Below are 12,500 nucleotides of genomic sequence, written 5' to 3'. Positions count from 1 at the left end.
GATGGGGAGCCAGATGGTGAAGGTGTATGAATAATGCAGGGCTGTCTATAATCAGACAGGCTCCGGCTTATCGGAGGTCAGCTCAAAGACACAGCTGGCTGCTGAACGGTGCATGCTGGGTGGTACGGCCCGGCGGGCCAGGTTCCCGGGGGGGGGCGAGCTGTCGATGATAATTGGTCCTCTGCACTCCCCCGTCCTCCCCCGACCTCACCCCCCCGCTGTGTCGCCACTCTGGACCCCACACGGAGGGGCTGACAGGCAGAGAGGTGAGGAGGGGGGGGGGGAGGAAAGAGACAGAGATAGGTGCATATGGAAAAGGAGATACACACGCACGCACGCACACACACACACAAAAGCACACGCGCACTTCGCTAATGAGGAGCTAGCGTACCACATTGATGATTCTTAAGACTACATGTTTTGATGTTTGTACTGTGTGTGTTCTTGAATATGGTGTGTGCCACACACACACACACACACACACACACACACACACTCTATTACAGAAGTAAAAGAACTTCAACAGCCCTCTCTCAACTGAAACATTCACTAACCAAGCATTAACATGACCTCCACCAGCCTCCCCTGGCCGACTTCCCTGCTCTAAGAAATGAAGGGAACACTTGAAGGATCTGCCTCCCCAGACCCTCACCGACACGCCAGACCGGTCATGCTGGATGATGTTGCAGGCAGCGTGACGCACGCCACGGCGAACCAGGCTCTTTCAGAGAGTCTGTCACATGTGCTCAGTGTGAACCTGCTCTCATCTGTGAAGAGAACGGGGCGCCAATGACGAATCTGCCAATTCTGGTGTTCTCTGTTCTCTGGCAAATGCCAATCGAGCTGTATGTTGCTCGGCTGTGAGCACGAGTCCCACTAGAGGACGTCAGGCCCTCATGGAGTCTGTTTCTGACAGTTTGGTACACGAGTAACCTGTTGGAGGTCATTTTGTAGGGCTCTGGCAGTGCTCCTCCTGTTCCTCCTCACACAAAGGAGCAGATATCAGTCCTGCTGCTGGGTTGGTGCCCTTCTACGGCCCTGTCCAGCTCTCCTCATGTAATGGCCCGTCTCCCGGTATCTCCTCTACACTCGAGACTGTGCTGGGAGACACAGCAAACCTTCTTGCGACGGCACGTATGGATGTGCCCTCCTGGAGGAGCTGGACTACCTGTGCGACCTGAATGGGCTGCAGGTACCACCTCATGCTACCAGTAGTGACAAGGGCTCTAGCAAAATGCTAAACTAGAGAAAAATCTGTCATGAAGGATGAGGAGAGATTATGGTCTGTGGCCACCACCTGCATAACCATTTCCTGTTTGGGGGTTGTCTTGCTGTTGCCTCTCCTGTCCACCTGTTGTCATGGTAAATGGACTGCACTTATATAGCACCTATATCCAAAGCGCTTTACAACGGCCTCTCATTCACCCATCCACACACACATTCACACACCAATGGTGGCAAGCTACTATGCAAGGCGCCGGCCCGCTCACTGGGAGCAATTTGGGGTTCAGTGTCTTGCCCAAGGAACCGCCGATCTGCCAACCTTGCGATCATTAGACGGCGGCTCTATCTCCTGCGCCACAGCCGCCCCGCGTTTGGTGTAAATGAAGTTGTCACTTTCATTTACACCAAAGCAGGTGGAATTGATTATCAATCGTTTACGCTCCTTAAGTGGACTGATCAATATCCCAGAAGTTTAATTGACTTGGTGTTATACTGTGATGATTAAGTGTTCCCTTAATTTTTTTGAGCAGTGTATAATTATAAATCCATGCTGGAGTACCAACAACCACCAGTAGAGGGTGTCTCTACAACAAAGTTGGACAACTGAGGTCTGAAGCCTCTTGGCAGGATAATACAACACTCCAGCATTCCAGAATGGGCTCCGATCTGCTGAAGCAAATAGCCACTTCGCTGGCCCCCACCACCCAGTCTCACACACACACACACACACACACACACACACACACACACACATACACACAATGCAGTGGAATTGATATACAGTACTTTACATTTATTCAAATGTATAGTGTATATGCCCCATTCCCAATTCACAGTCTCTATCTTCATTGCCTCACACAGGCTTTTATTGTTAATATTTTGCATATGTTGTTGTTTTATGTCCTATGCACCAACCTCACCATTTTCCTGTATGTGCAAATACTTGACTAAATAAAAGAATTCTGATACATTTTTTTCACAAGTTACAGTACATACAACAACAAGAAGACAACACAACAATACTCGACACACAATATATGCAGTACCAATACGAGTGAATAAATATACTGTCACAACTTGCAAGTTGCAAGGTGCAATGATCAGGAGTATTGAGGAGGGCTATGGCTTTGGGGAAGAAACTGTTCAAGTGACCTCATACAGGGGTGGAGCAGCGATTTTAAAAGTGTGGAGGTTCTAGGGGTGGCTGGGACACTCCGCCTTCGGCCCCCGCTCCACCTTCGTCTCCACAACACGCCAAATCTAAATGAACGCCATGCTTCAACATGTACATTGTAGCACCACACCCTTCACCCCAAGATACTGTATTCACCAGCATTCACACAGCATAGTAAGCAATGACTTTAGACTGTTTAGTGTCTAGTGTTAAAAAAACACACTTTTCACAAAAATATAAAGAATAAGACTTTAATTATCTTAATTCTCATTTCTTCCATGAGACACAACAAGATGCAAAACCAGTGTCAGTGGGTGAAATTAGCAAAAACATAGCAGCTTTCATATTACAAATAGACATTACATATTCACTCTTCTTACAAAATATATTATTACTTCTAATTCCCATATTCCCAAATCACAATACACACATCTCCTATTGGTGGAGCCATATTGAGAGCTTCTGAGTTTAGATAAGAAAACCTGTAAGAGAGGTATTTTGAGTTAGATTATAAGATTCTGACTGAAATATATTAATATGAAATGTGTTACCTTTTGATTGTGTACTCTAGAGGATACTGAGATTGGTCACCTACCGGATACTTACCTGATGACTGTGTGTTTGTTTACCTTTTGATGGTGTACTCTAAAGGATACTGAGATTCGTCACCTACCTTGGCCGCGTTCGTAAATTCGCTCTGAGAGTGCCGGAGTGTCCACGTGACTGCCTCTAGTCCAATGAAATTACACGGTACCATTATGACGTCGAACCCAGTGTGCGCTCCGGCGAATTTACGAACAGGTGCGGTGCAGGACAAAGTGATCCAGCAGGCAGCGGTTGGCACAACTAACTTTACTTGGATAGAGACTAGAACAAAAAGCCACAGGGAGAAACCCTCTTCCAGAGCTAAAACAAGACAGAAGCCCCACAGGGAGAACGCTGTTAACACTGTAGACTGGACTGACACCAGGTTCTACCCAGAACCACCGGCTAGAGGCTCACAACTCCCTGTGCAAGGCAGACATAACAGAACAGGAGCACACACGTACACAGAACACACACGTACACAGGAGCACACACGTACACAGAGCACACACGTGTTATGTACGACAGTGTCATTGTCTTTGCAGCACTTCGTTGCACTTTACGACGTCACGTTCTGTACGTCTGTTAGTGCTTTACGACGGTGTGTGTGTGTTGTCAGAACGAATGGCACATGGCAAGTAAACGGAGCTCAGTTTGTATACCTGTGTGGATCTACAATTATTAGCACAACACAAACATAATATTGGCGACGAAGATGGCTGAATTTACTTTGCCACCACCGGCACCTTTCTTGTCTCTGCCCGGCGAGCCTCCTATTCCGTGGGAAGGATGGCTGGATGACTTTACTGTCTACCTAGACGCCATGGACTTCACAGAACTTTCTGACAAGCGGAAAATGGCTCTGCTCCGTCACTGTCTCGGTACGGAGGGTCAGAGGATATTCCGAGCCCTCGGCTGCGCTGAGACCTACGAGGAAGCTGTCGCTCTCCTCACCGATCAGTTTGCCGGCAAACAACGGGTGCTTCTCCGGCGGTACAAGCTACGAAAACGGCTTCAACGCCCCGGTGAGTCCGTTATGAGCTACGTGACCGATCTCAGGGATCTGGCGAGAAAATGCAACTACGGGGTGATTCACGATCAAATCGTACGGGATCAACTTATTGAAGGGACATTGTGTGAGAAAACCAGGGAGAAATTACTTTTGGAGCCAGATGAGCTAACACTAGATGATGCTCTAGCTAAAGCCATGCAGGTAGAATCAGCGCTACAGTGTACTAGCATGCTGACTGCCAGCTCACGCTCCGACTCCGCCCCCACGGCCTCACTCATGCAACAGCTTCAGCCTGCCTACCAGGACAGTCAAGAGGACACAGATGCGTGGTTCCCAGTGCAGCAAGCTCGCAGACAGGGGAACACACGTAGCTCTGATAGCTGTAATAACTGTGGGGCTAGCTCACACAATGCACTGGCTCCTAACTGCCCAGCTCGAGGGCAGACATGCAGGAACTGTTTGAAGCCCAACCATTTTGCTAAAGTGTGCAGGTCTGCTCCTGCGGCTCATCCCCCACAGTCCAGACCCCGCTCAACTCGCAGCGACCATACTGAAATTAGAACTGTGTCTACAAACCATGTGAGCTTTAAAACATGCACAGTGCAGCTGGGTGAGGTCAGCCTTCCCTTGTTACTGGATACAGGCGCGGCTGCGTCTCTTCTCAATCTCAGCACCTACAACAAATTCTTTGCCCACCTGCCATTGCAGCAGCCCTCCACTCCTCTGTGCGGATATGATAGCTCTAAGATAGAGATTGTGGGCATCCTTCAGGTACCAGTGCACTATGGATCTAAGCACATGTCTGCATTCCCATTCCACATCGCTAAGCGGGGTGCCAATCTGCTGGGCCTCGACCTGTTCACGGGCCTGGGATTCACACTGCATGACGACAGTGGGTCAGCCATTCAACATGTCACCTCCACCTGGGAGCAGAAATGGCCAGCGCTGTTCGATGGACTGGGTTGCCTCACAGCCTTCACACACAGACCCCTGGTGAACACAGAGGTGTCACCAGTCATGCAGCCCCTGCGCCGGATCCCTCTCGCTCTGGGGGATGATGTCACAAAGGAACTCAACATGCTGCTGCAGGCAGGCATCATCGAGCCGGTCAACGCCGCCTCCTGGATTTCAAACCTGGTCATCGCTAAGAAAAAGTCAGGAGGGTTGAGAGTCTGTGTGGACCTGCGGTCTGTCAACAAGGCGGTGATTCCAGATAAATATCCCTTGCCTACCTCAGAGGAGCTGACCACGCACTTCTACGGCTCCACGGTTTTCACAAAGCTCGACCTGCGCCAGGGCTATCTCCAGGTTCCCCTCCACCCAGCCAGCAGAGACTTGACAACCTTTGTATCGCACGCTGGGGTCTTCCGGTACACCCGAATGCCCTTCGGGCTTAGCTCCGCCCCCAGCTGCTTCCAGAAGGTCATGACCACCATCCTTGCTGGTATCCCTGGGGTCGCGGTGTTCTTGGATGACATCGTGGTCCATGCCCCAGATGTGCCAACACACAACGAGCGGCTTCACAGGGTGTTTGCAGCCCTCCTGGACAATAATCTGACCCTGAACACAGAGAAATGCTCCTTCACCGCTACCGCCATCGACTTTGTGGGGTTTCGCCTCACAGCAAAGGGCATCACACCTCTCCTGTCCAATGTCGACGCCATACACCGGATTCCGGAGCCCACCTCTGCTTCCCAAGTAGCCTCATTCCTGGGCATGACAGCTTATTACCTACGGTTCCTGCCCCACTACTCTCAGACCACAGCTCCCCTTCGCCAACAGCTCAAGAAAGAGGAGCCATGGAAGTGGACTGCAGCATGCTCAAGGGCGTTCCACTCGCTGAAGATCCAGCTCACCACAACCCCCATCCTGGCCCACTTTGACCCGTCCAGCCCTACCCTCGTCACCTGTGACGCCTCAGCCGGGGCGGTGGGTGCCGTGCTCTCACAGGTCCAGGACGGCGTCGAGCGGCCAGTTGCCTTTGCCTCCAGGGCTCTTAGCCCCACCGAACAGAGGTATTCAGTCGGCGAACGCGAAGCTCTAGCCTGTGTCTGGGCATGTGAGAGGTGGCACCTCTATCTATACGGCCGGCGGTTCACCCTCCGTACAGACCACCAGGCCCTGACCACACTGCTGTCAGCCTCAGGCAGTGGGCACAGGCCTCTCCGTTTGCACAGGTGGGGGGAGCGGCTCAGGCAGTATGACTACCAGCTCAGGTTCACCCCGGGGAGGGACAACGTAGTGGCCGACCTCCTCTCTCGGTCTATCGAGGCCCCCACCCCAACTGTCTCTCCGGATGACGACACAGAGCCAGAGCTCATCCAGATGTTGCATGGGCCCCTGCAGACAGCAGTGTCACTAGAGGAGCTGCAGCGGGAATCGGAACAGGACCCTTTGCTATCCACCCTGCGCACCTACATACGCACCGGATGGCCATCACGGGTGCCGGAGGATCTGGCCCCGTTCGCTAGAGTACGGCACGAACTCTCATGCTGGGGGGACGTCTGTGTCTCCAGGGGCCTCTGCACTGTGATCCCAAGTGGCCTGCGTGCGCGTGTCATGTCCATGGCGCACGAAGGTCATTTGGGCATAGTGAGGGTCAAGCAACGATGCCGCGACCTGGTGTGGTGGCCAGGCATCGACCGTGACATCGAAACAATGGTCAAGGACTGTGCACCATGTCTGCTCAGCGGGAAAAGTGGGTTGCCAGCCTCAACACCCCTGCAGCCTACCCCGTGGCCGCCCCGCCCATGGGAGCATCTCCAGCTTGATATCTGTGGAGAGATCCATGGCCGAGGGGTCCCGCACCACCAACGCTTTCTGGTGGTGGCATACGACCTCCACTCCAAATGGCCTGAAGTGGTCCCAGCAGGAACGGTCACAACACGGACCATTATTGACATCCTGGATGGCCTGTTTGCTAGATGGGGTCTGCCACTCACCATCACCACAGATAATGGGCCCCAGTTCATCTCAGCAGAGTTCTCGGACTTCCTCCGCACCAAGGGGATCAAGCACATCCGCACGGCATACTTCCACCCTCAGGCCAACGGGGGGGTGGAACGTTTCAACCAAAGCCTTAAAAATGGGATCCGAGCACATCTGTTCCAGGGGTGCACATTCCAGGCCGCACTCAATCAAACACTGTTGCACTACAGAGCTAGTCAGCATGCAACAACGCAGACCTCTCCAGCATCCCTCATGCTTGGCCGTGAGATGGACTTGCCACTGAACAGACTCAGGTCCCGGGATGCAGTGACACCTGCAGCAGGCAGCACCCGAGATGCTGCTCAAGCAGCAGTGGCCACACATCAGGGGGAGATGAAGCGACGCTTCGACAAGAAACGTGGAGTAAAGACCACCACCATCAAGGTGTCCGACTGGGTTCGGGCCCGTAGGCCCCAGCGACATAACAAGATGGCATCTTTCTGGTCTCAGCCCCTTCAGGTGACACGTCAGCTGGGGCCAGCCACGTTCCTGCTGAGTGACGGATCCCGCTGGCACGCCAGCCGACTGCGGAGGGTGCCTGGTCCTCCTGGGCCTGCCACGGCCACACTGCTGCCAGCAGCCGGTGCAGCAGAGACAGATAGAACTGTCTCAAAGGCCTCGAGTCCTGTACTGCTAAGGGCAGCTAGGCCGCCCCAGGCTCCGCCGCAGCCACTGCCTATGTGGCCTCCACCCGCTCAGCCTCTACCTGCTGTTCCTCTTCCTCACCCTCCTCCACCTAACCCTGGCTTCCTCGCAGGGTCACCGCCCAGGGGGGAGGTCGATAGGCCACAGCGGGAACGGGCTCGCCCTGCACACCTCCAGGACTATGTCACTAAATTTCACACATAGGCCTTCAGGCCCTACTCCTGTTTGACTGGTACTTTAGTTGTTTGAGTTTTGGAAAGGGAGGGGAAATGTTATGTACGACAGTGTCATTGTCTTTGCAGCACTTCGTTGCACTTTACGACGTCACGTTCTGTACGTCTGTTAGTGCTTTACGACGGTGTGTGTGTGTTGTCAGAACGAATGGCACATGGCAAGTAAACGGAGCTCAGTTTGTATACCTGTGTGGATCTACAATTATTAGCACAACACAAACATAATAACACGTACACAGAGCACACACGTACACAGAGCACACACGTACACAGGAGCACACGCGTACACAGGAGCGCACACTTACACAGGAGCGCACACTTACACAGAACACACACGTACACAGAGCACACACGTACACAGGAGCGCACACTTACACAGAACACACACTTACACAGAACACACACGTACACAGGAGCACACACTTACACAGAACACACACGTACACAGAACACACACGTACACAGGAGCACACACTTACACAGAACACACACGTACACAGAGCACACGTACACAGAACACACACGTACACAGAACACACACGTACACAGGAGCGCACCCTTACACAGAACACACACGTACACAGAACACACGTACACAGAACACACACGTACACAGAACACACGTACACAGAACACACACATACACAGAACACACACTTACACAGAACGCACACACGTACACAGAACACACACGTACACAGAACACACACGTACACAGAACACACACTTACACAGAACACACACGTACACAGAACACACACTTACACAGAACACACGTACACAGAACACACACATACACAGGAGCGCACACTTACACAGAACAAACTATTGTTCGTTTACCGGAGTTTTATTTACATAGCGCGTGAACCAACGACATACAACACAAGAGAGGAAACCGGAAGTACTACTTCACTGTTTACAACACAGGTGGTATACAACAAATAGCGCCATCCATGGTAAAAGTACTGTATTACAACACTCCCACTTAATTTTACAATGGCATTAAGTCCCCTTAAAAAATATTACAGAGCCGTGCTCTCCTTCACAAAAATGTCAAGAAAAAATATCTTTAAACAACAACAACAAAACTTTACATTGCTTTTACTGGAACTCTTTTTCACATGTTTTTCAAACTTGCTTCCTTTATACATTGCTTTAACTGGAACTCTTTTTCACATGTTTTCAAACTTGCTTTGACTAGGCAGCGTTCGGCGTTCACCTGTCAAGCACAAACAACCACTCTACCTAAACAAAGAAAAGTCCAATCTCTCTCCTAAGATACTCAAACTTCTGTTTCGTCAGTGGCTTGGTAAAGATGTCCGCTTTCATGTCATTTGTTGGACAATATTGCAGTTCTATTTGTCCATCCTGCACACATTCACGGATGTAGTGGTAGCGAATGTCTATGTGTTTAGTCCTGGAGTGGTTCACGGGATTCTTCGCGATTGCGATGGCTCCTTGGTTGTCTTCCAGGATCACTGTGGACGTAGCCTCCACTCCGAGATCACTCAGTAATCGTCTCAGCCAGACACTTTCTTGAGCCGCTTGACTGAGTGCGATGTACTCAGCTTCTGCTGTTGACAGTGCAACTGTTGCCTGTTTCTTGCTGAGCCAGCTCACTGCTCCTCCACCCAGTAGGAATATGTTGCCTGTTGTTGAGCGGCGGTCATCCTGATCACCAGCCCAGTCAGCATCTGAGAATCCGATCAAAGCTCCAGAGTCTGACTGCTCATACTTGAGAGCAAGGTTCACTGTCCCTTTCAAGTATCGAAGTATCCTCTTCACAGCAGTCAGATGTGCAGCATCGGGATTTGCATTGAACTTTGACACAGCACTCACTGCTTGAGCTATGTCTGGTCGTGTGGCCATTGCAGCATACAGCAGACTTCCTACCATTGACTGATAGGTATGTTGGTGCACTGGCTTACTGACACCATCACTTTTCCTCAATTTGACATTGACATCGGCAGGAGTTGCTACAGGATTTGCATTATCCATTCCATATTTCTGAAGTATGGCTTCAATGTAATGCTTCTGATGAAGGACAACACACTTCTTTTCTTTGTCTTGGATCACAGAGATGCCCAGGATATAGGACAGCTCACCCATGTCTTTCATCTTGTAGCGCTCCTTGAGAGCAATTTTCAGCTCGTTCATGCTCTCAGTCGACTCTGTTATCAGAATGAGATCATCCACGTAAACTGCGAGTATCTCAAGTTCTTGCCTTGATCTCACAAACACACAGGGGTCTGATGTGCTCTGTTTGAATCCAATTTCCATCATGAACCCTGTGAAAGCCTTGCTCCAGCAGCGAGGAGACTGCTTCAGTCCATAGATAGATTTCTTCAGTTTGCACACCAGGTGTTCTTGCCCTGGTTTGATGTAGCCCTCTGGTTGCTCCATGTAGATTTCTTCTTCCAGGTGTCCATTAAGGAATGCAGTTACGACATCCATCTGGTGCACATGTAGATTGTTTTGAATAGCAAAGGACAGTAATGTACGAATGGAGGTGAATCGTACCACTGGTGAAAACGTTTCGTCATAGTCAGCACCATACAGCTGTGAGTAGCCCTTGGCGACGAGTCTGCATTTGTATCTCTCCACTCGTCCATCACTATGATGCTTGACTTTGAACACCCATCTTGATCCTACTGCCTTTCTCTCTCTTGGTAAATCCACTAAGTCCCATGTCTCATTTTCCAGCAGCGACTCATATTCCAAATCAGCCGCCTGCTGCCATTCCTTTGCATTAGGACTCACCATTGCTTCTTTCAGTGTGATTGGCTCTGTCACACGACACATATTGGCATGATGATCAACAGTCACTGTATCAGCAAACTCATCATATCCATATCTCCTTGGAGCATTTCTGATTCTGCCGCTTGTTCTGACAGTGCTATCGACAATGACCTCATCATCTTGTGTTTCAATGGTTGTCTCGTTCTCTGAGCAGGGTACTTTTGCTTCCTGTTTCCAGTTGAAGTTTGATTCATCAAAGATGACATCACGACGGATTAGAATCCTCCTTTTCTCTTCATCATACAGGCGATAGCCCTTGGCATTGTTTGCATATCCCACGAAACGAAGCTTCACAGCCTTTTTGTCCAGCTTCCTTCTCTCTTCATCTGGGATATGTGCATAAGCAACACAGCCAAACACCTTCATGTGGCTCATGTCAGGTTTCTTTCCACACCATCTCTTGTAGGGTGTCTCTTGCTTCAGGACAGACGTAGGCAGCCTGTTCTGTATGTAAGCTGCGGTGGCTACAGCCTCTGCCCAGTACATCTTTGGCAACTTAGCATGTGACAGCATGCTTCTAGCTGCTTCAACTAATGTCCTATTCTTCCTTTCTGCAACACCATTTTGCTGTGGTGAGTGAGGTACAGTCATTTCATGGTGGATGCCTTGAGTCTTCAAATATTCTTGAAACTCCTTTGATGTGTACTCACCACCATTGTCTGTTCTCAGTCTTGTGACGCTCTGCCCACACTCATTTGAGAATGTTTTCTCAAATTCCTTGAATTTGTTTAAGACCTCATTCTTCTGTTTCAGAAAGTATACCTTGCAGCATCTTGAATAATCATCAATGAAAGTCACAAAATATTTTGCTCCACTTATAGATTCAGTCTGCATGGGACCACAGACGTCACTATGAATCAGCTGCATCTTGCGTTTGGACCGGATTCCTCCAATCGACTTGTATGGCTTTTTAGCCAGCTTGCCTTCCACACATCCTTCACAGAAGGGAACCTCTTTCTCTGCAGAGAAGTCCACTCCGTTCACCAGATATTTTAGTTCCTTCAGCTGGGTGGTGTGACCAAGGCGCTGGTGCCACAGGCTGGCTGCTACTGACGCACTATGACAGACAGATGAACTTCCTTCAACATCCAGCTGATATAGCCCGTCAACTCTTTGTGTTCCCATTCCTCGAAGAGTACCATCTTTTCCACGTATGTAACAGCGAGACTTCCTGAACTGTACTGTATTTCCCTTTTTGGTAGCTGCTCCCACTGAGAATAGATTCCCAGATAGCTTCGGAACATACAGCACGTCGTACATTGTGACATTCTTTACTTTACTTAACTTGAAAGTCATTTTCATGTTGACATTTCCAATTCCCAGGGTGTCCACTACCCTGCCGTCACCAAGTTTCACAGACTGTGCTTTTGAGAATTGCTGGTAGTCTTGAAGCACTTCTTTATCACATGTCATGTGCTTTGATGCTCCAGAATCAATTAACCATTCCACCTGTTGTGGTCTGTCGGTCAGGTTTGTCTCTCTGGCTACAAAGGCACTTTCAGATGAATCCTCATCATAGTCACACATCATGCTTTTGGCCTTGTGGGTTTTCTTAAAAGTTTTACTTTTTAAGCTTGGACAGTCACGCTTAATATGGCCTTCTTTCCCACATTTGTAACATCTCCACGTGCTTGGCCTTTCTGCTCCCACTAACTTGGAGTTATCCTGCACATTTCCCCGACATTGTGATGACATGGCTGATGCACCACCTGATGTACCACTGGAGTTAACATTTGCATTCACTCGCTTTTGCTCTTCATTTATTAATGCTTGCTGAACAAACTGCAGTGTCAGATTGTCAATCTTTGTTTCTAGTGCAGTGACAATTGTAGCATAACTT

Source organism: Nansenia antarctica, assembly GCF_963989245.1.
Source record: "Nansenia antarctica genome assembly, chromosome: 9".
NCBI classification, from domain to species: Eukaryota; Metazoa; Chordata; class Actinopteri; order Argentiniformes; family Microstomatidae; genus Nansenia; species Nansenia antarctica.
This window is presented reverse-complemented; position numbering follows the sequence as displayed.